Source organism: Hyla sarda, chromosome 2, assembly GCF_029499605.1.
Source record: "Hyla sarda isolate aHylSar1 chromosome 2, aHylSar1.hap1, whole genome shotgun sequence".
Classification (NCBI taxonomy): domain Eukaryota; kingdom Metazoa; phylum Chordata; class Amphibia; order Anura; family Hylidae; genus Hyla; species Hyla sarda.
Genome location: NC_079190.1, coordinates 341,788,650 through 341,810,429, shown reverse-complemented (window position 1 = coordinate 341,810,429; position 21,780 = coordinate 341,788,650). Strand labels below are relative to the sequence as shown.

The 21,780-nt window shown below is 33.5% G+C and overlaps 28 non-coding genes across 28 annotated transcripts; all 28 read right to left on the bottom strand.

Annotated features, from left to right (window-relative positions):
• Positions 1-80: 80 nt before the first annotated feature.
• LOC130359264 (small nucleolar RNA U3) lies at positions 81-297 on the bottom strand. The gene has a single exon (XR_008890016.1). It is a non-coding gene; the product is annotated as a small nucleolar RNA U3 (small nucleolar RNA).
• Positions 298-854: 557 nt separating this feature from the next.
• Positions 855-1,071, bottom strand: LOC130360068 (small nucleolar RNA U3). The gene has a single exon (XR_008890550.1). It is a non-coding gene; the product is annotated as a small nucleolar RNA U3 (small nucleolar RNA).
• Positions 1,072-1,628: 557 nt separating this feature from the next.
• On the bottom strand, positions 1,629-1,845 carry LOC130358962 (small nucleolar RNA U3). The gene has a single exon (XR_008889748.1). It is a non-coding gene; the product is annotated as a small nucleolar RNA U3 (small nucleolar RNA).
• A 568-nt stretch (positions 1,846-2,413) lies between these two features.
• Positions 2,414-2,630, bottom strand: LOC130359022 (small nucleolar RNA U3). The gene has a single exon (XR_008889801.1). It is a non-coding gene; the product is annotated as a small nucleolar RNA U3 (small nucleolar RNA).
• Positions 2,631-3,187: 557 nt separating this feature from the next.
• LOC130360102 (small nucleolar RNA U3) lies at positions 3,188-3,404 on the bottom strand. Its single transcript, XR_008890582.1, has one exon. It is a non-coding gene; the product is annotated as a small nucleolar RNA U3 (small nucleolar RNA).
• A 557-nt stretch (positions 3,405-3,961) lies between these two features.
• Positions 3,962-4,175, bottom strand: LOC130359347 (small nucleolar RNA U3). Its single transcript, XR_008890092.1, has one exon. It is a non-coding gene; the product is annotated as a small nucleolar RNA U3 (small nucleolar RNA).
• Positions 4,176-4,733: 558 nt separating this feature from the next.
• Positions 4,734-4,947, bottom strand: LOC130359239 (small nucleolar RNA U3). The gene has a single exon (XR_008889994.1). It is a non-coding gene; the product is annotated as a small nucleolar RNA U3 (small nucleolar RNA).
• Positions 4,948-5,503: 556 nt separating this feature from the next.
• Positions 5,504-5,720, bottom strand: LOC130360146 (small nucleolar RNA U3). The gene has a single exon (XR_008890621.1). It is a non-coding gene; the product is annotated as a small nucleolar RNA U3 (small nucleolar RNA).
• Positions 5,721-6,280: 560 nt separating this feature from the next.
• Positions 6,281-6,497, bottom strand: LOC130358935 (small nucleolar RNA U3). Its single transcript, XR_008889724.1, has one exon. It is a non-coding gene; the product is annotated as a small nucleolar RNA U3 (small nucleolar RNA).
• A 565-nt stretch (positions 6,498-7,062) lies between these two features.
• On the bottom strand, positions 7,063-7,276 carry LOC130359290 (small nucleolar RNA U3). Its single transcript, XR_008890040.1, has one exon. It is a non-coding gene; the product is annotated as a small nucleolar RNA U3 (small nucleolar RNA).
• Positions 7,277-7,834: 558 nt separating this feature from the next.
• LOC130358973 (small nucleolar RNA U3) lies at positions 7,835-8,051 on the bottom strand. Its single transcript, XR_008889757.1, has one exon. It is a non-coding gene; the product is annotated as a small nucleolar RNA U3 (small nucleolar RNA).
• A 565-nt stretch (positions 8,052-8,616) lies between these two features.
• Positions 8,617-8,833, bottom strand: LOC130360143 (small nucleolar RNA U3). The gene has a single exon (XR_008890618.1). It is a non-coding gene; the product is annotated as a small nucleolar RNA U3 (small nucleolar RNA).
• A 557-nt stretch (positions 8,834-9,390) lies between these two features.
• Positions 9,391-9,607, bottom strand: LOC130360101 (small nucleolar RNA U3). Its single transcript, XR_008890581.1, has one exon. It is a non-coding gene; the product is annotated as a small nucleolar RNA U3 (small nucleolar RNA).
• A 567-nt stretch (positions 9,608-10,174) lies between these two features.
• On the bottom strand, positions 10,175-10,391 carry LOC130360141 (small nucleolar RNA U3). The gene has a single exon (XR_008890616.1). It is a non-coding gene; the product is annotated as a small nucleolar RNA U3 (small nucleolar RNA).
• A 557-nt stretch (positions 10,392-10,948) lies between these two features.
• On the bottom strand, positions 10,949-11,165 carry LOC130359291 (small nucleolar RNA U3). Its single transcript, XR_008890041.1, has one exon. It is a non-coding gene; the product is annotated as a small nucleolar RNA U3 (small nucleolar RNA).
• Positions 11,166-11,723: 558 nt separating this feature from the next.
• On the bottom strand, positions 11,724-11,940 carry LOC130359323 (small nucleolar RNA U3). The gene has a single exon (XR_008890070.1). It is a non-coding gene; the product is annotated as a small nucleolar RNA U3 (small nucleolar RNA).
• Positions 11,941-12,490: 550 nt separating this feature from the next.
• Positions 12,491-12,707, bottom strand: LOC130359320 (small nucleolar RNA U3). The gene has a single exon (XR_008890069.1). It is a non-coding gene; the product is annotated as a small nucleolar RNA U3 (small nucleolar RNA).
• Positions 12,708-13,262: 555 nt separating this feature from the next.
• On the bottom strand, positions 13,263-13,479 carry LOC130360067 (small nucleolar RNA U3). The gene has a single exon (XR_008890549.1). It is a non-coding gene; the product is annotated as a small nucleolar RNA U3 (small nucleolar RNA).
• Positions 13,480-14,039: 560 nt separating this feature from the next.
• LOC130358955 (small nucleolar RNA U3) lies at positions 14,040-14,256 on the bottom strand. Its single transcript, XR_008889741.1, has one exon. It is a non-coding gene; the product is annotated as a small nucleolar RNA U3 (small nucleolar RNA).
• Positions 14,257-14,821: 565 nt separating this feature from the next.
• LOC130359220 (small nucleolar RNA U3) lies at positions 14,822-15,038 on the bottom strand. Its single transcript, XR_008889977.1, has one exon. It is a non-coding gene; the product is annotated as a small nucleolar RNA U3 (small nucleolar RNA).
• Positions 15,039-15,596: 558 nt separating this feature from the next.
• Positions 15,597-15,813, bottom strand: LOC130360076 (small nucleolar RNA U3). Its single transcript, XR_008890558.1, has one exon. It is a non-coding gene; the product is annotated as a small nucleolar RNA U3 (small nucleolar RNA).
• Positions 15,814-16,376: 563 nt separating this feature from the next.
• Positions 16,377-16,593, bottom strand: LOC130360066 (small nucleolar RNA U3). Its single transcript, XR_008890548.1, has one exon. It is a non-coding gene; the product is annotated as a small nucleolar RNA U3 (small nucleolar RNA).
• A 558-nt stretch (positions 16,594-17,151) lies between these two features.
• Positions 17,152-17,368, bottom strand: LOC130359307 (small nucleolar RNA U3). Its single transcript, XR_008890057.1, has one exon. It is a non-coding gene; the product is annotated as a small nucleolar RNA U3 (small nucleolar RNA).
• Positions 17,369-17,926: 558 nt separating this feature from the next.
• On the bottom strand, positions 17,927-18,143 carry LOC130359366 (small nucleolar RNA U3). The gene has a single exon (XR_008890106.1). It is a non-coding gene; the product is annotated as a small nucleolar RNA U3 (small nucleolar RNA).
• A 557-nt stretch (positions 18,144-18,700) lies between these two features.
• LOC130358904 (small nucleolar RNA U3) lies at positions 18,701-18,917 on the bottom strand. Its single transcript, XR_008889697.1, has one exon. It is a non-coding gene; the product is annotated as a small nucleolar RNA U3 (small nucleolar RNA).
• Positions 18,918-19,472: 555 nt separating this feature from the next.
• On the bottom strand, positions 19,473-19,689 carry LOC130358923 (small nucleolar RNA U3). The gene has a single exon (XR_008889714.1). It is a non-coding gene; the product is annotated as a small nucleolar RNA U3 (small nucleolar RNA).
• A 568-nt stretch (positions 19,690-20,257) lies between these two features.
• Positions 20,258-20,474, bottom strand: LOC130358925 (small nucleolar RNA U3). The gene has a single exon (XR_008889716.1). It is a non-coding gene; the product is annotated as a small nucleolar RNA U3 (small nucleolar RNA).
• Positions 20,475-21,041: 567 nt separating this feature from the next.
• On the bottom strand, positions 21,042-21,258 carry LOC130359279 (small nucleolar RNA U3). Its single transcript, XR_008890030.1, has one exon. It is a non-coding gene; the product is annotated as a small nucleolar RNA U3 (small nucleolar RNA).
• Positions 21,259-21,780: the final 522 nt, after the last annotated feature.

Genomic DNA, 21,780 nt, shown 5'->3' with positions numbered 1-21,780 from the left:
AAGCAAGTAACACTGTAGAGAATTGAAATGCATGGTTTAACACTTTTATTTAACATAACTTGGTGTTACATACTACACTCACCACTCTGAAAGAACTTTCGTCTATTACTTCTTTTGAAAAAAAGAAGAACACAGTCATCAAAAGCAGCCAACCATTGTAAAACTGCAATGTTGTCAACCGCTTTCATGCTCAGAAGAAAGCTCTAAATCTCATCATTGTGGATAGTGAGCTTGGACTCTTTCAGCCACATTTCTCCCTTCAAAGACTTTAGAAATGATCCCTGAAAGTATAGCCCTAACAATTAGGATTTTCAGATTTTTCCCACCTATACGGTTTAACCTTTTAACTGAAGCTGAGAACATTTTCTAAAGTTCCGAGTTTGAGATGTGAAACAAAAAGGTTGTGTCAAATGTCAGTAAAAACAAAATAGTTTTTCAAAGTATGTGAAGGTTTATATGGAAATCCTTTAAACATGAGTATGATAGAGTACATGTTGTCATCAGTTGCGTTGAGATCTAGGCTGAGTTCAACTATTCCAGATGTTAACCCAGCCTTACTAAAGAAAATCTCAACATAAAAAAGTATAAAATATTTGTCATGCCACAACATCTCTTTCCTACAATCTTAAAACCGGACTCAGGGCATATGTTACCTGAGTTTTGATACTTTTGTAATAAAAAAAACTTTATAGCAGCCTCGTGAGCTTTGGCTCGAAAATACAAAACTTTCTTAAGTTTATTATATGGTTAACTGTAGATTAAAAAAAGAAGAGAGAGCAAGTAACACTGTAGAGAATTGAAACACATGGTTTAACACTATAATTTAACATAACTTGGTGTTACATACTACACTCACCACTCTGAAAGAACTTTCTTCTATTACTTCTTTTGAAAAAAAGAAGAACACAGTCATCAAAAGCAGACAACCATTGCAAAACTGCAATGTTGTCAACCGCTTTCATGCTCAGAAGAAAGCTCTAAATCTCATCATTGTGGATAGTGAGCTTGGACTCTTTCAGCCACATTTCTCCCTTCAAAGACTTTAGAAATGATCCCTGAAAGTATAGCCTTAACAATTAGGATTTTCAGATTTTTCCCACCTATACGGTTTAACTGAAGCTGAGATCATTTTCAAAAGTTCCGAGTTTGAGTTGTGAAACAAAAAGGTTGTGTCAAATGTCAGTAAAAACAAAATAGTTTTTCAAAGTATGTTGAAGGTTTATATGGAAATCAATGAAATCCTTTAAACATGAGTATGATAGAGTACATGTTGTCATCAGTTGCGTCGAGATCTAGGCTGAGTTCAACTATTCCAGATGTTAACGCAGCCTTACTAAAGAAAATCTCAACATAAAAAAAGTATAAAATATTTGTCATGCCACAACATCTCTTTCCTACAATCAAAAAACCGGACTCAGGGCATATGTTACCTGAGTTTTGATACTTTTGTACTAAAAAAATTTATAGCAGCCTCGTGAGCTTAAGCTCAAAAATACAAAACTTTCTTAAGTTTATTATATGGTTAACTGTAGATGAAAAAAGAAGATAAAGCAAGTAACACTGTAGAGAATTGAAATGCATGGTATAACACTTTAATTTAACATAACTTGGTGTTACATACTACACTCACCACTCTGAAAGAACTTTCTTCTATTACTTCTTTTGAATAAATGAAGAACACAGTCATCAAAAGCAGACAACCATTGCAAAACTGCAATATTGTCAACCGCTTTCATGCTCAGAAGAAAGCTCTAAATCTCATCATTGTGGATAGTGAGCTTGGACTCTTTCAGCCACATTTCTCCCTTCAAAGACTTTAGAAATGATCCCTGAAAGTATAGCCCTAACAATTAGGATTTTCAGATTTTTCCCACCTATACGGTTTAACCTTTTAACTGAAGCTGAGATAATTTTCAAAAGTTCCGAGTTTGAGTTGTGAAACAAAAAGGTTGTGTCAAATGTCAGTAAAAACAAAATAGTTTTTCAAAGTATGTTGAAGGTTTATATGGAAATCAATGAAATCCTTTAAACATGAGTATGATAGAGTACATGTTGTCATCAGTTGCGTTGAGATCTAGGCTGAGTTCAACTATTCCAGATGTTAATCCAGCCTTACTAAAGAAAATCTCAACATAAAAAAAGTATAAAATATTTGTCATGCCACAACATCTCTTTCCTACAATCAAAAAACCGGACTCAGGGCATATGTTACCTGAGTTTTGATACCTTTGTACTAAAAAAAACTTTATAGCAGCCACCTGAGCTTTGGCTCAAAAATACAAAACTTTCTTAAGTTTATTATATGGTTAACTGTAGATTAAAAAAAGAAGATAGAGCAAATAACACAGTAGAGAATTGAAACACATGGTTTAACACTTTAATTTAACATAACTTGGTGTTACATACTACACTCACCACTCTGAAAGAACTTTCTTCTATTATTTCTTTTGAAAAAAAGAAGAACACAGTCATCAAAAGCAGACAACCATTGCTAAACTGCAATGTTGTCAACCGCTTTCATGCTAAGAAGAAAGCTCTAAATCTCATCATTGTGGATGGTGAGCTTGGACTCTTTCAGCCACATTTCTCCCTTCAAAGACTTTAGAAATGATCCCTGAAAGTATAGCCCTAACAATTAGGATTTTCAGATTTTTCCCACCTATACGGTTTAACCTTTTAACTGAAGCTGAGATAATTTTCAAAAGTTCCGAGTTTGAGTTGTGAAACAAAAAGGTTGTGTCAAATGTCAGTAAAAACAAAATAGTTTTTCAAAGTATGTGAAGGTTTATATGGAAATCCTTTAAACATGAGTATGATAGAGTACATGTTGTCATCAGTTGCGTCGAGATCTAGGCTGAGTTCAACTATTCCAGATGTTAACCCAGCCTTACTAAAGAAAATCTCAACATAAAAAACGTATAAAATATTTGTCATGCCACAACATCTCTTTCCTACAATCATAAAACCGGACTCAGGGCATATGTTACCTGAGTTTTGATACTTTTGTAATGAAAAAAACTTTATAGCAGCCTCGTGAGCTTTGGCTCAAAAATACAAAACTTTCTTAAGTTTATTATATGGTTAACTGTAGATTAAAAAAGAAGATAGAGCAAGTAACACTGTAGAGAATTGAAATGCATGGTTTAACTCTTTAATTTAACATAACTTGGTGTTACATACTACACTCACCACTCTGAAAGAACTTTCTTCTATTACTTCTTTTGAAAAAAAGAAGAACACAGTCATCAAAAGCAGACAACCATTGCAAAACTGCAATGTTGTCAACCGCTTTCATGCTCAGAAGAAAGCTCTAAATCTCATCATTGTGGATAGTGAGCTTGGACTCTTTCAGCCACATTTCTCCCTTCAAAGACTTTAGAAATGATCCCTGAAAGTATAGCCCTAACAATTAGGATTTTCAGATTTTTCCCACCTATACGGTTAACCTCTTAACTGAAGCTGAGATCATTTTCAAAAGTTCCGAGTTGGAGTTGTGAAACAAAAAGGTTGTGTCAAATGTCAGTAAAAACAAAATAGTTTTTCAAAGTATGTTGAAGGTTTATATGGAAATCCTTTAAACATGAGTATGATAGAGTACATGTTGTCATCAGTTGCGTCGAGATCTAGGCTGAGTTCAACTATTCCAGATGTTAACCCAGCCTTACTAAAGAAAATCTCAACATAAAAAAAGTATAAAATATTTGTCATGCCACAACATCTCTTTCCTACAATCAAAAAACCGGACTCAGGGCATATGTTACCTGAGTTTTGATACCTTTGTACTAAAAAAAACTTTATAGCAGCCTCCTGAGCTTTGGCTCAAAAATACAAAACTTTCTTAAGTTTATTATATGGTTAACTGTAGATTAAAAAAGAAGATAAAGCAAGTAACACTGTAGAGAATTGAAAAGCATGGTTTAACACTTTAATTTAACATAACTTGGTGTTACATACTACACTCACCACTCTGAAAGAACTTTCTTCTATTACTTCTTTTGAAAAAAAGAACACAGTCATCAAAAGCAGCCAACCATTGTAAAACTGCAATGTTGTCAACCGCTTTCATGCTCAGAAGAAAGCTCTAAATCTCATCATTGTGGATAGTGAGCTTGGACTCTTTCAGCCACATTTCTCTCTTCAAAGACTTTAGAAATGATCACAGAAAGTATAGCCCTAACAATTAGGATTTTCAGATTTTTCCCACCTATACGGTTTAACCTTTTAACTGAAGCTGAGATCATTTTCAAAAGTTCCGAGATTGAGTTGTGAAACAAAAAGGTTGTGTCAAATGTCAGTAAAAACAAAATAGTTTTTCAAAGTATGTTGAAGGTTTATATGGAAATCCTTTAAACATGAGTATGATAGAGTACATGTTGTCATCAGTTGCGTCGAGATCTAGGCTGAGTTCAACTATTCCAGATGTTAACCCAGCCTTACTAAAGAAAATCTCAACATAAAAAAAGTATAAAATATTTGTCATGCCACAACATCTCTTTCCTACAATCAAAAAACCGGACTCAGGGCATATGTTACCTGAGTTTTGATACCTTTGTACTAAAAAAAACTTTATAGCAGCCTCCTGAGCTTTGGCTCAAAAATACAAAACTTTCTTAAGTTTATTATATGGTTAACTGTAGATTAAAAAAGAAGATAAAGCAAGTAACACTGTAGAGAATTGAAAAGCATGGTTTAACACTTTAATTTAACATAACTTGGTGTTACATACTACACTTACCACTCTGAAAGAACTTTCTTCTATTACTTCTTTTGAAAAAAAGAACACAGTCATCAAAAGCAGCCAACCATTGTAAAACTGCAATGTTGTCAACCGCTTTCATGCTCAGAAGAAAGCTCTAAATCTCATCATTGTGGATAGTGAGCTTGGACTCTTTCAGCCACATTTCTCCCTTCAAAGACTTTAGAAATGATCCCTGAAAGTATAGCCCTAACAATTAGGATTTTCAGATTTTTCCCACCTATACGGTTTAACCTTTTAACTGAAGCTGAGATCATTTTCAAAAGTTCCGAGTTTGAGTTGTGAAACAAAAAGGTTGTGTCAAATGTCAGTAAAAACAAAATAGTTTTTCAAAGTATGTGAAGGTTTATATGGAAATCCTTTAAACATGAGTATGATAGAGTACATGTTGTCATCAGTTGCGTTGAGATCTAGGCTGAGTTCAACTATTCCAGATGTTAACCCAGCCTTACTAAAGAAAATCTCAACATAAAAAAGTATAAAATATTTGTCATGCCACAACATCTCTTTCCTACAATCTTAAAACCGGACTCAGGGCATATGTTACCTGAGTTTTGATACTTTTGTAATAAAAAAAACTTTATAGCAGCCTCGTGAGCTTTGGCTCGAAAATACAAAACTTTCTTAAGTTTATTATATGGTTAACTGTAGATTAAAAAAGAAGATAAAGCAAGGAACACTGTAGAGAATTGAAATGCATGGTTTAACACTTTAATTTAACATAACTTGGTGTTACATACTACACTCACCACTCTGAAAGAACTTTCTTCTAATACTTCTTTTGAAAAAAAGAAGAACACAGTCATCAAAAGCAGACAACCATTGCAAAACTGCAATGTTGTCAACCGCTTTCATGCTCAGAAGAAAGCTCTAAATCTCATCATTGTGGATAGTGAGCTTGGACTCTTTCAGCCACATTTCTCCCTTCAAAGACTTTAGAAATGATCCCTGAAAGTATAGCCTTAACAATTAGGATTTTCAGATTTTTCCCACCTATACGGTTTAACTGAAGCTGAGATCATTTTCAAAAGTTCCGAGTTTGAGTTGTGAAACAAAAAGGTTGTGTCAAATGTCAGTAAAAACAAAATAGTTTTTCAAAGTATGTTGAAGGTTTATATGGAAATCAATTAAATCCTTTAAACATGAGTATGATAGAGTACATGTTGTCATCAGTTGCGTCGAGATCTAGGCTGAGTTCAACTATTCCAGATGTTAACGCAGCCTTACTAAAGAAAATCTCAACATAAAAAAAGTATAAAATATTTGTCATGCCACAATATCTCTTTCCTACAATCATAAAACCGGACTCAGGGAATATGTTACCTGAGTTTTGATACTTTTGTAATGAAAAAAACTTTATAGCAGCCTCGTGAGCTTTGGCTCAAAAATACAAAACTTTCTTAAGTTTATTATATGGTTAACTGTAGATTAAAAAAAGAAGATAGAGCAAGTAACACTGTAGAGAATTGAAATGCATGGTTTAACACTTTAATTTAACATAACTTGGTATTACATACTACACTCACCACTCTGAAAGAACTTTCTTCTATTGCTTCTTTTGAAAAAAATAAGAACACAGTCATCAAAAGCAGACAACCATTGCTAAACTGCAATGTTGTCAACCACTTTCATGCTCAGAAGAAAGCTCTAAATCTCATCATTGTGGATAGTGAGCTTGGACTCTTTCAGCCACATTTCTCCCTTCAAAGACTTTAGAAATGATCCCTGAAAGTATAGCCCTAACAATTAGGATTTTCAGATTTTTCCCACCTATACCTTTTAACCTTTTAACTGAAGCTGAGATCATTTTCTAAAGTTCCGAGTTTGAGTTGTGAAACAAAAAGATTGTGTCAAATGTCAGTAAAAACAAAATAGTTTTTCAAAGTATGTTGAAGGTTTATATGGAAATCAATGAAATCCTTTAAACATGAGTAGGATAGAGTACATGTTGTCATCAGTTGCTTCGAGATCTAGGCTGAGTTCAACTATTCCAGATGTTAACGCAGCCTTACTAAAGAAAATCTCAACATAAAAAAAAATTAAAATTTTTGTCATGCCACAACATCTCTTTCCTACAATCATAAAACCGGACTCAGGGCATATGTTACCTGAGTTTTGATACTTTTGTACTAAAAAAATTTATAGCAGCCTCGTGAGCTTAAGCTCAAAAATACAAAACTTTCTTAAGTTTATTATATGGTTAACTGTAGATGAAAAAAGAAGATAAAGCAAGTAACACCGTAGAGAATTGAAATGCATGGTATAACACTTTAATTTAACATAACTTGGTGTTACATACTACACTCACCACTCTGAAAGAACTTTCTTCTATTTCTTCATTAGAAATAAAGAACACAGTCATCAAAAGCAGACTACCATTGCAAATATGCAATGTTTTCAACCGCTTTCAAGCTCAGAAGAAAGCTCTAAATCTCATCATTGTGGATAGTGTGCTTGGACTCTTTCAGCCACATTTCTCCCTTCAAAGACTTTAGAAATGATCCCTGAAAGTATAGCCCTAACAATTAGGATTTTCAGATTTTTCACACCTATACGGTTTAACCTTTTAACTGAAACTGAGATCATTTTCAAAAGTTCCGAGTTTGAGTTGTGAAACAAAAAGGTTGTGTCAAATGTGAGTAAAAACAAAATAGTTTTTCAAAGTATGTTGAAGGTTTATATGGAAATCCTTCAAACATGAGTATGATAGAGTACATGTTGTCATCAGTTGCGTCGAGATCTAGGCTGAGTTCAACTATTCCAGATGTTAACCCAGCCTTACTAAAGAAAATCTCAACATAAAAAAAGTATAAAATATTTGTCATGCCACAACATCTCATTCCTACAATCATAAAACCGGACTCAGGGCATATGTTACCTGAGTTTTGATACTTTTGTAATGAAAAAAACTTTATAGCAGCCTCATGAGCTTTGGCTCAAAAATACAAAACTTTCTTAAGTTTATTATATGGTTAACTGTAGATTAAAAAAGAAGATAGAGCAAATAACACTGTAGAGAATTGAAATGCATGGTTTAACACTTTAATTTAACATAACTTGGTGTTACATACTACACTCACCACTCTGAAAGAACTTTCTTCTATTACTTCTTTTGAAAAAAATAAGAACACAGTCATCAAAAGCAGACAACCATTGCTAAACTGCAATATTGTCAACCTCTTTCATGCTCAGAAGAAAGCTCTAAATCTCATCATTGTGGATAGTGAGCTTGGACTCTTTCAGCCACATTTCTCCCTTCAAAGACTTTAGAAATGATCCCTGAAAGTATAGCCCTAACAATTAGCATTTTCAGATTTTTCCCACCTATACCTTTTAACCTTTTAACTGAAGCTGAGATCATTTTCTAAAGTTCCGAGTTTGAGTTGTGAAACAAAAAGGTTGTGTCAAATGTCAGTAAAAACAAAATAGTTTTTCAAAGTATGTTGAAGGTTTATATGGAAATCAATGAAATCCTTTTAACATGAGTATGATAGAGTACATGTTGTCATCAGTTGCGTCGAGATCTAGGCTGAGTTCAACTATTCCAGATGTTAATCCAGCCTTACTAAAGAAAATCTCAACATAAAAAAAGTATAAAATATTTGTCATGCCACAACATCTCTTTCCTACAATCAAAAAACCGGACTCAGGGCATATGTTACCTGAGTTTTGATACTTTTGTACTAAAAAAATTTATAGCAGCCTCGTGAGCTTAAGCTCAAAAATACAAAACTTTCTTAAGTTTATTATATGGTTAACTGTAGATGAAAAAAGAAGATAAAGCAAGTAACACTGTAGAGAATTGAAATGCATGGTATAACACTTTAATTTAACATAACTTGGTGTTACATACTACACTCACCACTCTGAAAGAACTTTCTTCTATTACTTCTTTTGAATAAAAGAAGAACACAGTCATCAAAAGCAGACAACCATTGCAAAACTGCAATATTGTCAACCGCTTTCATGCTCAGAAGAAAGCTCTAAATCTCATCATTGTGGATAGTGAGCTTGGACTCTTTCAGCCACATTTCTCCCTTCAAAGACTTTAGAAATGATCCCTGAAAGTATAGCCCTAACAATTAGGATTTTCAGATTTTTCCCACCTATACGGTTTAACCTTTTAACTGAAGCTGAGATAATTTTCAAAAGTTCCGAGTTTGAGTTGTGAAACAAAAAGGTTGTGTCAAATGTCAGTAAAAACAAAATAGTTTTTCAAAGTATGTGAAGGTTTATATGGAAATCCTTTAAACATGAGTATGATAGAGTACATGTTGTCATCAGTTGCGTCGAGATCTAGGCTGAGTTCAACTATTCCAGATGTTAACCCAGCCTTACTAAAGAAAATCTCAACATAAAAAACGTATAAAATATTTGTCATGCCACAACATCTCTTTCCTACAATCATAAAACCGGACTCAGGGCATATGTTACCTGAGTTTTGATACTTTTGTAATGAAAAAAACTTTATAGCAGCCTCGTGAGCTTTGGCTCAAAAATACAAAACTTTCTTAAGTTTATTATATGGTTAACTGTAGATTAAAAAAGAAGATAGAGCAAGTAACACTGTAGAGAATTGAAATGCATGGTTTAACTCTTTAATTTAACATAACTTGGTGTTACATACTACACTCACCACTCTGAAAGAACTTTCTTCTATTACTTCTTTTGAAAAAAAGAAGAACACAGTCATCAAAAGCAGACAACCATTGCAAAACTGCAATGTTGTCAACCGCTTTCATGCTCAGAAGAAAGCTCTAAATCTCATCATTGTGGATAGTGAGCTTGGACTCTTTCAGCCACATTTCTCCCTTCAAAGACTTTAGAAATGATCCCTGAAAGTATAGCCCTAACAATTAGGATTTTCAGATTTTTCCCACCTATACGGTTAACCTCTTAACTGAAGCTGAGATCATTTTCAAAAGTTCCGAGTTGGAGTTGTGAAACAAAAAGGTTGTGTCAAATGTCAGTAAAAACAAAATAGTTTTTCAAAGTATGTTGAAGGTTTATATGGAAATCAATGAAATCCTTTAAACATGAGTATGATAGAGTACATGTTGTCATCAGTTGCGTCGAGATCTAGGCTGAGTTCAACTATTCCAGATGTTAATCCAGCCTTACTAAAGAAAATCTCAACATAAAAAAAGTATAAAATATTTGTCATGCCACAACATCTCTTTCCTACAATCAAAAAACCGGACTCAGGGCATATGTTACCTGAGTTTTGATACCTTTGTACTAAAAAAAACTTTATAGCAGCCTCCTGAGCTTTGGCTCAAAAATACAAAACTTTCTTAAGTTTATTATATGGTTAACTGTAGATTAAAAAAAGAAGATAGAGCAAATAACACAGTAGAGAATTGAAACACATGGTTTAACACTTTAATTTAACATAACTAGGAGTTACATACTACACTCTCCACTCTGAAAGAACTTTCTTCTATTATTTCTTTTGAAAAAAAGAAGAACACAGTCATCAAAAGCAGACAACCATTGCTAAACTGCAATGTTGTCAACCGCTTTCATGCTCAGAAGAAAGCTCTAAATCTCATCATTGTGGATGGTGAGCTTGGACTCTTTCAGCCACATTTCTCCCTTCAAAGACTTTAGAAATGATCCCTGAAAGTATAGCCCTAACAATTAGGATTTTCAGATTTTTCCCACCTATACGGTTTAACCTTTTAACTGAAGCTGAGATAATTTTCAAAAGTTCCGAGTTTGAGTTGTGAAACAAAAAGGTTGTGTCAAATGTCAGTAAAAACAAAATAGTTTTTCAAAGTATGTGAAGGTTTATATGGAAATCCTTTAAACATGAGTATGATAGAGTACATGTTGTCATCAGTTACGTCGAGATCTAGGCTGAGTTCAACTATTCCAGATGTTAACCCAGCCTTACTAAAGAAAATCTCAACATAAAAAAGTATAAAATATTTGTCATGCCACAACATCTCTTGCCTACAATCTTAAAACCGGACTCAGGGCATATGTTACCTGAGTTTTGATACTTTTGTAATAAAAAAAACTTTATAGCAGCCTCGTGAGCTTTGGCTCGAAAATACAAAACTTTCTTAAGTTTATTATATGGTTAACTGTAGATTAAAAAAAGAAGAGAGAGCAAGTAACACAGTAGAGAATTGAAACACATGGTTTAACACTATAATTTAACATAACTTGGTGTTACATACTACACTCACCACTCTGAAAGAACTTTCTTCTATTACTTCTTTTGAAAAAAAGACGAACACAGTCATCAAAAGCAGACAACCATTGCAAAACTGCAATGTTGTCAACCGCTTTCATGCTCAGAAGAAAGCTCTAAATCTCATCATTGTGGATAGTGAGCTTGGACTCTTTCAGCCACATTTCTCCCTTCAAAGACTTTAGAAATGATCACAGAAAGTATAGCCCTAACAATTAGGATTTTCAGATTTTTCCCACCTATACGGTTTAACCTTTTAACTGAAGCTGAGATCATTTTCAAAAGTTCCGAGTTTGAGTTGTGAAACAAAAAGGTTGTGTCAAATGTCAGTAAAAACAAAATAGTTTTTCAAAGTATGTTGAAGGTTTATATGGAAATCCTTTAAACATGAGTATGATAGAGTACATGTTGTCATCAGTTGCGTCGAGATCTAGGCTGAGTTCAACTATTCCAGATGTTAACCCAGCCTTACTAAAGAAAATCTCAACATAAAAAAAGTATAAAATATTTGTCATGCCACAACATCTCTTTCCTACAATCAAAAAACCGGACTCAGGGCATATGTTACCTGAGTTTTGATACCTTTGTACTAAAAAAAACTTTATAGCAGCCTCCTGAGCTTTGGCTCAAAAATACAAAACTTTCTTAAGTTTATTATATGGTTAACTGTAGATTAAAAAAGAAGATAAAGCAAGTAACACTGTAGAGAATTGAAATGCATGGTTTAACACTTTAATTTAACATAACTTGGTGTTACATACTACACTCACCACTCTGAAAGAACTTTCGTCTATTACTTCTTTTGAAAAAAAGATGAACACAGTCATCAAAAGCAGCCAACCATTGTAAAACTGCAATGTTGTCAACCGCTTTCATGCTCAGAAGAAAGCTCTAAATCTCATCATTGTGGATAGTGAGCTTGGACTCTTTCAGCCACATTTCTCCCTTCAAAGACTTTAGAAATGATCCCTGAAAGTATAGCCCTAACAATTAGGATTTTCAGATTTTTCCCACCTATACGGTTTAACCTTTTAACTGAAGCTGAGAACATTTTCTAAAGTTCCGAGTTTGAGATGTGAAACAAAAAGGTTGTGTCAAATGTCAGTAAAAACAAAATAGTTTTTCAAAGTATGTGAAGGTTTATATGGAAATCCTTTAAACATGAGTATGATAGAGTACATGTTGTCATCAGTTGCGTCGAGATCTAGGCTGAGTTCAACTATTCCAGATGTTAACCCAGCCTTACTAAAGAAAATCTCAACATAAAAAAGTATAAAATATTTGTCATGCCACAACATCTCTTTCCTACAATCTTAAAACCGGACTCAGGGCATATGTTACCTGAGTTTTGATACTTTTGTAATAAAAAAAACTTTATAGCAGCCTCGTGAGCTTTGGCTCGAAAATACAAAACTTTCTTAAGTTTATTATATGGTTAACTGTAGATTAAAAAAAGAAGAGAGAGCAAGTAACACTGTAGAGAATTGAAACACATGGTTTAACACTATAATTTAACATAACTTGGTGTTACATACTACACTCTGAAAGAACTTTCTTCTATTACTTCTTTTGAAAAAAAGCAGAACACAGTCATCAAAAGCAGACAACCATTGCAACACTGCAATGTTGTCAACCGCTTTCATGCTCAGAAGAAAGCTCTAAATCTCATCATTGTGGATAGTGAGCTTGGACTCTTTCAGCCACATTTCTCCCTTCAAAGACTTTAGAAATGATCCCTGAAAGAATAGCCCTAACAATTAGGATTTTCAGATTTTTCCCACCTATACGGTTTAACCTTTTAACTGAAGCTGAGATCATTTTCAAAAGTTCCGAGTTTGAGTTGTGAAACAAAAAGGTTGTGTCAAATGTCAGTAAAAACAAAATAGTTTTTCAAAGTATGTTGAAGGTTTATATGGAAATCCTTTAAACATGAGTATGATAGAGTACATGTTGTCATCAGTTGCGTCGAGATCTAGGCTGAGTTCAACTATTCCAGATGTTAACCCAGCCTTACTAAAGAAAATCTCAACATAAAAAAGTATAAAATATTTGTCATGCCACAACATCTCTTTCCTACAATCATAAAACCGGACTCAGAGCATATGTTACCTGAGTTTTGATACTTTTGTACTAAAAAAATTTATAGCAGCCTCGTGAGCTTTAGCTCAAAAATACAAAACTTTCTTAAGTTTATTATATGGTTAACTGTAGATTAAAAAAGAAGATAAAGCAAGGAACACTGTAGAGAATTGAAATGCATGGTTTAACACTTTAATTTAACATAACTTGGTGTTACATACTACACTCACCACTCTGAAAGAACTTTCTTCTATTACTTCTTTTGAAAAAAAGAAGAACACAGTCATCAAAAGCAGACAACCATTGCAAAACTGCAATGTTGTCAACCGCTTTCATGCTCAGAAGAAAGCTCTAAATCTCATCATTGTGGATAGTGAGCTTGGACTCTTTCAGCCACATTTCTCCCTTCAAAGACTTTAGAAATGATCCCTGAAAGTATAGCCTTAACAATTAGGATTTTCAGATTTTTCCCACCTATACGGTTTAACTGAAGCTGAGATCATTTTCAAAAGTTCCGAGTTTGAGTTGTGAAACAAAAAGGTTGTGTCAAATGTCAGTAAAAACAAAATAGTTTTTCAAAGTATGTTGAAGGTTTATATGGAAATCAATGAAATCCTTTAAACATGAGTATGATAGAGTACATGTTGTCATCAGTTGCGTCGAGATCTAGGCTGAGTTCAACTATTCCAGATGTTAACGCAGCCTTACTAAAGAAAATCTCAACATAAAAAAAGTATAAAATATTTGTCATGCCACAACATCTCTTTCCTACAATCATAAAACCGGACTCAGGGAATATGTTACCTGAGTTTTGATACTTTTGTAATGAAAAAAACTTTATAGCAGCCTCGTGAGCTTTGGCTCAAAAATACAAAACTTTCTTAAGTTTATTATATGGTTAACTGTAGATTAAAAAAAGAAGATAGAGCAAGTAACACTGTAGAGAATTGAAATGCATGGTTTAACACTTTAATTTAACATAACTTGGTGTTACATACTACACTCACCACTCTGAAAGAACTTTCTTCTATTGCTTCTTTTGAAAAAAATAAGAACACAGTCATCAAAAGCAGACAACCATTGCTAAACTGCAATGTTGTCAACCACTTTCATGCTCAGAAGAAAGCTCTAAATCTCATCATTGTGGATAGTGAGCTTGGACTTTTTCAGCCACATTTCTCCCTTCAAAGACTTTAGAAATGATCCCTGAAAGTATAGCCCTAACAATTAGGATTTTCAGATTTTTCCCACCTATACGTTTTAACCTTTTAACTGAAGCTGAGATCATTTTCTAAAGTTCCGAGTTTGAGTTGTGAAACAAAAAGGTTGTGTCAAATGTCAGTAAAAACAAAATAGTTTTTCAAAGTATGTTGAAGGTTTATATGGAAATCAATGAAATCCTTTAAACATGAGTAGGATAGAGTACATGTTGTCATCAGTTGCGTCGAGATCTAGGCTGAGTTCAACTATTCCAGATGTTAACGCAGCCTTACTAAAGAAAATCTCAACATAAAAAAAAATTAAAATTTTTGTCATGCCACAACATCTCTTTCCTACAATCATAAAACCGGACTCAGGGCATATGTTACCTGAGTTTTGATACTTTTGTACTAAAAAAATTTATAGCAGCCTCGTGAGCTTAAGCTCAAAAATACAAAACTTTCTTAAGTTTATTATATGGTTAACTGTAGATGAAAAAAGAAGATAAAGCAAGTAACACCGTAGAGAATTGAAATGCATGGTATAACACTTTAATTTAACATAACTTGGTGTTACATACTACACTCACCACTCTGAAAGAACTTTCTTCTATTTCTTCATTAGAAATAAAGAAGAACACAGTCATCAAAAGCAGACTACCATTGCAAATATGCAATGTTTTCAACCGCTTTCATGCTCAGAAGAAAGCTCTAAATCTCATCATTGTGGATAGTGTGCTTGGACTCTTTCAGCCACATTTCTCCCTTCAAAGACTTTAGAAATGATCCCTGAAAGTATAGCCCTAACAATTAGGATTTTCAGATTTTTCACACCTATACGGTTTAACCTTTTAACTGAAACTGAGATCATTTTCAAAAGTTCCGAGTTTGAGTTGTGAAACAAAAAGGTTGTGTCAAATGTGAGTAAAAACAAAATAGTTTTTCAAAGTATGTTGAAGGTTTATATGGAAATCCTTCAAACATGAGTATGATAGAGTACATGTTGTCATCAGTTGCGTCGAGATCTAGGCTGAGTTCAACTATTCCAGATGTTAACCCAGCCTTACTAAAGAAAATCTCAACATAAAAAAGTATAAAATATTTGTCATGCCACAACATCTCTTTCCTACAATCTTAAAACCGGACTCAGGGCATATGTTACCTGAGTTTTGATACTTTTGTAATAAAAAAAACTTTATAGCAGCCTCGTGAGCTTTGGCTCAAAAATACAAAACTTTCTTAAGTTTATTATATGGTTAACTGTAGATTAAAAAAAGAAGAGAGAGCAAGTAACACTGTAGAGAATTGAAACACATGGTTTAACACTATAATTTAACATAACTTGGTGTTACATACTACACTCTCCACTCTGAAAGAACTTTCTTCTATTACTTCTTTTGAAAAAAAGAAGAACACAGTCATCAAAAGCAGACAACCATTGCAAAACTGCAATGTTGTCAACCGCTTTCATGCTCAGAAGAAAGCTCTAAATCTCATCATTGTGGATAGTGAGCTTGGACTCCTTCAGCCACATTTCTCCCTTCAAAGACTTTAGAAATGATCCCTGAAAGTATAGCCCTAACAATTAGGATTTTCAGATTTTTCCCACCTATACGGTTTAACCTTTTAACTGAAGCTGAGATAATTTTCAAAAGTTCCGAGTTTGAGTTGTGAAACAAAAAGGTTGTGTCAAATGTCAGTAAAAACAAAATAGTTTTTAAAAGTATGTTGAAGGTTTATATGGAAATCAATGAAATCCTTTAAACATGAGTATGATAGAGTACATGTTGTCATCAGTTGCGTCGAGATCTAGGCTGAGTTCAACTATTCCAGATGTTAACCCAGCCTTACTAAAGAAAATCTCAACATAAAAAAGTATAAAATATTTGTCATGCCACAACATCTCTTTCCTACAATCATAAAACCGGACTCAGAGCATATGTTACCTGAGTTTTGATACTTTTGTACTAAAAAAATTTATAGCAGCCTCGTGAGCTTTAGCTCAAAAATACAAAACTTTCTTAAGTTTATTATATGGTTAACTGTAGATTAAAAAAGAAGATAAGCAAGGAACACTGTAGAGAATTGAAATGCATGGTTTAACACTTTAATTTAACATAACTTGGTGTTACATACTACACTCACCACTCTGAAAGAACTTTCTTCTATTACTTCTTTTGAAAAAAAGAAGAACACAGTCATCAAAAGCAGACAACCATTGCAAAACTGCAATGTTGTCAACCGCTTTCATGCTCAGAAGAAAGCTCTAAATCTCATCATTGTGGATAGTGAGCTTGGACTCTTTCAGCCACATTTCTCCCTTCAAAGACTTTAGAAATGATCCCTGAAAGTATAGCCTTAACAATTAGGATTTTCAGATTTTTCCCACCTGTACGGTTTAACTGAAGCTGAGATCATTTTCAAAAGTTCCGAGTTGGAGTTGTGAAACAAAAAGGTTGTGTCAAATGTCAGTAAAAACAAAATAGTTTTTCAAAGTATGTTGAAGGTTTATATGGAAATCAATGAAATCCTTTAAACATGAGTATGATAGAGTACATGTTGTCATCAGTTGCGTCGAGATCTAGGCTGAGTTCAACTATTCCAGATGTTAATCCAGCCTTACTAAAGAAAATCTCAACATAAAAAAGTATAAAATGTTTGTCATGCCACAACATCTCTTTCCTACAATCAAAAAACCGAACTCAGGGCATATGTTACCTGAGTTTTGATACTTTTGTAATAAAAAAAACTTTATAGCAGCCTTGTGAGCTTTGGCTCGAAAATACAAAACTTTCTTAAGTTTATTATATGGTTAACTGTAGATTAAAAAAGAAGATAAAGCAAGTAACACTGTAGAGAATTGAAATGCATGGTTTAACACTTTAATTTAACATAACTTGGTGTTACATACTACACTCACCAATCTGAAAGAACTTTCTTCTATTACTTCTTTTAAAAAAAAGAAGAACACAGTCATCAAAAGCAGCCAACCATTGTAAAACTGCAATGTTGTCAACCGCTTTCATGCTCAGAAGAAAGCTCTAAATCTCATCATTGTGGATAGTGAGCTTGGACTCTTTCAGCCACATTTCTCCCTTCAAAGACTTTAGAAATGATCTCTGAAAGTATAGCCCTAACAATTAGGATTTTCAGATTTTTCCCACCTATACGGTTTAACCTTTTAACTGAAGCTGAGATCATTTTCAAAAGTTCCGAGTTTGAGTTGTGAAACAAAAAGGTTGTGTCAAATGTCAGTAAAAACAAAATAGTTTTTCAAAGTATGTTGAAGGTTTATATGGAAATCCTTTAAACATGAGTATGATAGAGTACATGTTGTCATCAGTTGCGTCGAGATCTAGGCTGAGTTCAACTATTCCAGATGTTAACCCAGCCTTACTAAAGAAAATCTCAACATAAAAAAAGTATAAAATATTTGTCATGCCACAACATCTCTTTCCTACAATCAAAAAATTGGACTCAGGGCATATGTTACCTGAGTTTTGATACTTTTGTAATAAAAAAAACTTTATAGCAGCCTCGTGAGCTTTGGCTCGAAAATACAAAACTTTCTTAAGTTTATTATATGGTTAACTGTAGATTAAAAAAGAAGATAAAGCAAGTAACACTGTAGAGAATTGAAATGTATGGTTTAACACTTTAATTTAACATAACTTGGTGTTACATACTACACTCACCACTCTGAAAGAACTTTCTTCTATTACTTCTTTTGAAAAAAAGAAGAACACAGTCATCAAAAGCAGCCAACCATTGTAAAACTGCAATGTTGTCAACCGCTTTCATGCTCAGAAAAAAGCTCTAAATCTCATCATTGTGCATAGTGAGCTTGGACTCTTTCAGCCACATTTCTTCCTTCAAAGACTTTAGAAATGATCCCTGAAAATATAGCCCTAACAATTAGGATTTTCAGATTTTTCCCACCTATACGGTTTAACCTTTTAACTGAAGCTGAGAACATTTTCTAAAGTTCCGAGTTTGAGTTGTGAAACAAAAAGGTTGTGTCAAATGTCAGTAAAAACAAAATAGTTTTTCAAAGGATGTGAAGGTTTATATGGAAATCCTTTAAACATGAGTATGATAGAGTACATGTTGTCATCAGTTGCGTCGAGATCTAGGCTGAGTTCAACTATTCCAGATGTTAACCCAGCCTTACTAAAGAAAATCTCAACATAAAAAAGTATAAAATATTTGTCATGCCACAACATCTCTTTCCTACAATCAAAAAACCGGACTCAGGGCATATGTTACCTGAGTTTTGACACTTTTGTACTAAAAAAAACTTTATAGCAGCCTCCTGAGCTTTGGTTCAAAAATACAAAACTTTCTTAAGTTTATTATATGGTTAACTGTAGATTAAAATAAGAAGATAGAGCAAGTAACACAGTAGAGAATTGAAACAAATGGTTTAACACTTTAATTTAACATAACTTGGTGTTACATACTACACTCACCACTCTGAAAGAACTTTCTTCTATTACTTCTTTTGAAAAAAAGAAGAACACAGTCATCAAAAGCAGACAACCATTGCAAAAATGCAATGTTGTCAAACGCTTTCATGCTCAGAAGAAAGCTCTAAATCTCATCATTGTGGATAGTGAGCTTGGACTCTTTCAGCCACATTTCTCCCTTCAAAGACTTTAGAAATGATCCCTGAAAGTATAGCCCTAACAATTAGGATTTTCAGATTTTTCACACCTATACGGTTTAACCTTTTAACTAAAGCTGAGATCATTTTCAAAAGTTCCGAGTTTGAGTTGTGAAACAAAAAGGTTGTGTCAAATGTCAGTAAAAACAAAATAGTTTTTCAAAGTATGTTGAAGGTTTATATGGAAATCCTTCAAACATGAGTATGATAGAGTACATGTTGTCATCAGTTGCGTCGAGATCTAGGCTGAGTTCAACTATTCCAGATGTTAACCCAGCCTTACTAAAGAAAATCTCAACATAAAAAAGTATAAAATATTTGTCATGCCACAACATCTCTTTCCTACAATCATAAAACCGGACACAGGGCATATGTTACCTGAGTTTTGATACTTTTGTACAAAAAAAATTTATAGCAGCCTCGTGAGCTTTAGCTCAAAAATACAAAACTTTCTTAAGTTTATTATATGGTTAACAGTAGATTAAAAAAGAAGATAAAGCAAGTAACACTGTAGAGAATTGAAATGCATGGTTTAACACTTTAATTTAACATAACTTGGTGTTACATACTACACTCACCACTCTGAAAGAACTTTCTTCTATTACTTCTTTTGAAAAAAAGAAGAACACAGTCATCAAAAACAGACAACCATTGCAAAACTGCAATGTTGTCAACCGCTTTCATGCTCAGAAGAAAGCTCTAAATCTCATCATTGTGGATAGTGAGCTTGGACACTTTCAGCCACATTTCTCCCTTCAAAGACTTTAGAAATGATCTCTGAAAGTATAGCCCTAACAATTAGGAATTTCAGATTTTTCCCACCTATACTGTTTAACCTTTTAACTGAAGCCGAGATCCTTTTCAAAAGTTCCGAGTTTGAGTTGTGAAACAAAAAGGTTGTGTCAAATGTCAGTAAAAACAAAATAGTTTTTCAAAGTATGTTGAAGGTTTATATGGAAATCAATGAAATCCTTTAAACATGAGTATGATAGAGTACATGTTGTCATCAGTTGCGTCGAGATCTAGGCTGAGTTCAACTATTCCAGATGTTAACCCAGCCTTACTAAAGAATATCTCAACATAAAAAAAGTATAAAATATTTGTCATGCCACAACATCTCTTTCCTACAATCAAAAAACCGGACTCAGGGCATATGTTACCTGAGTTTTGATACCTTTGTACTAAAAAAAACTTTATAGCAGCCTCCTGAGCTTTGGCTCAAAAATACAAAACTTTCTTAAGTTTATTATATGGTTAACTGTAGATTAAAAAAAGAAGACAGAGCAAGTAACACTGTAGAGAATTGAAACACATGGTTTAACACTTTAATTTAACATAACTTGGTGTTACTTACTACACTCACCACTCTGAAAGAACTTTCTTCTATTATTTCTTTTGAAAAAAAGAAGAACACAGTCATCAAAAGTAGACAACCATTGCTAAACTGCAATGTTGTCAACCGCTTTCATGCTCAGAAGAAAGCTCTAAATCTCATCATTGTGGATGGTGAGCTTGGTCTCTTTCAGCCACATTTCTCCCTTCAAAGACTTTAGAAATGATCCCTGAAAGTATAGCCCTAACAATTAGGATTTTCAGATTTTTCCCACCTATACGGTTTAACCTTTTAACTGAAGCTGAGATAATTTTCAAAAGTTCCGAGTTTGAGTTGTGAAACAAAAAGGTTGTGTCAAATGTCAGTAAAAACAAAATAGTTTTTCAAAGTATGTTGAAGGTTTATATGGAAATCAATGAAATCCTTTAAACATGAGTATGATAGAGTACATGTTGTCATCAGTTGCGTCGAGATCTAGGCTGAGTTCAACTATTCCAGATGTTAACCCAGCCTTACTAAAGAAAATCTCAACATAAAAAAGTATAAAATATTTGTCATGCCACAACATCTCTTTCCTACAATCAAAAAAACGGACTCAGGGCATATGTTACCTGAGTTTTGACACTTTTGTACTAAAAAAAACTTTATAGCAGCCTCCTGAGCTTTGGTTCAAAAATACAAAACTTTCTTAAGTTTATTATATGGTTAACTGTAGATTAAAATAAGAAGATAGAGCAAGTAACACAGTAGAGAATTGAAACACATGGTTTAACACTTTAATTTAACATAACTTGGTGTTACATACTACACTCACCAATCTGAAAGAACTTTCTTCTATTACTTCTTTTGAAAAAAAGAAGAACACAGTCATCAAAAGCAGCCAACCATTGTAAAACTGCAATGTTGTCAACCGCTTTCATGCTCAGAAGAAAGCTCTAAATCTCATCATTGTGGATAGTGAGCTTGGACTCTTTCAGCCACATTTCTCCCTTCAAAGACTTTAGAAATGATCCCTGAAAGTATAGCCCTAACAATTAGGATTTTCAGATTTTTCCCACCTATACGGTTTAACCTTTTAACTGAAGCTGAGATCATTTTCAAAAGTTCCGAGTTTGAGTTGTGAAACAAAAAGGTTGTGTCAAATGTCAGTAAAAACAAAATAGTTTTTCAAAGTATGTTGAAGGTTTATATGGAAATCCTTTAAACATGAGTATGATAGAGTACATGTTGTCATCAGTTGCGTCGAGATCTAGGCTGAGTTCAACTATTCCAGATGTTAACCCAGCCTTACTAAAGAAAATCTCAACATAAAAAAAGTATAAAATATTTGTCATGCCACAACATCTCTTTCCTACAATCAAAAAATTGGACTCAGGGCATATGTTACCTGAGTTTTGATACTTTTGTAATAAAAAAAACTTTATAGCAGCCTCGTGAGCTTTGGCTCGAAAATACAAAACTTTCTTAAGTTTATTATATGGTTAACTGTAGATTAAAAAAGAAGATAAAGCAAGTAACACTGTAGAGAATTGAAATGTATGGTTTAACAGT